At 40.0% G+C, this 468-nt stretch overlaps 1 non-coding gene across 1 annotated transcript; it reads right to left on the bottom strand.

Annotated features, from left to right (window-relative positions):
* Window positions 1-137: 137 nt before the first annotated feature.
* Window positions 138-241, bottom strand: LOC127740850 (small nucleolar RNA R71). The gene has a single exon (XR_008001706.1). It is a non-coding gene; the product is annotated as a small nucleolar RNA R71 (small nucleolar RNA).
* Between the last annotated feature and the right edge of the window lie 227 nt (window positions 242-468).

The following is a 468-nucleotide window of genomic DNA, read 5'->3' as shown; positions in this document are numbered from 1 at the left end:
GACTCATGCTTTTCCCTTTTGCTGTAAGAGACAGAGCTAGAACATGGTTGGATTCACAGCCTAAAGATAGCCTGGACTCTTGGGATAAGCTGGTCATGGCCTTCTTGGATAAGTTCTTTCCTCCTCAAAAGCTGAGCAAGCTTAGAGTGGATGTTCAGACCTTCAAACAAAAAGATGGTGAATCCCTCTATGAAGCTTGGGAAAGATACAAGCAGTTGACCAAAAGGTGTCCATCTGACATGTTTTCAGAATGGACCATATTAGATATATTCTATTATGGTCTATCTGAGTTTTCGAAAATGTTATTGGACCATTCTGCAGGTGGATCTATTCACCTAAAGAAAATGCCTGAAGAGGCTCAAGAACTCATTGATATGGTTGCAAACAACCAATTCATGTACATTTCTGAGAGGAATTCCGTGAATAATGAGATACCTCAGAAGAAAGGAGTTCTTGAAATTGATGCTT

This window comes from Arachis duranensis, chromosome 7 (assembly GCF_000817695.3).
Source record: "Arachis duranensis cultivar V14167 chromosome 7, aradu.V14167.gnm2.J7QH, whole genome shotgun sequence".
Lineage (NCBI taxonomy): Eukaryota > Viridiplantae > Streptophyta > Magnoliopsida > Fabales > Fabaceae > Arachis > Arachis duranensis.
This window is presented reverse-complemented; position numbering and strand designations above follow the sequence as displayed.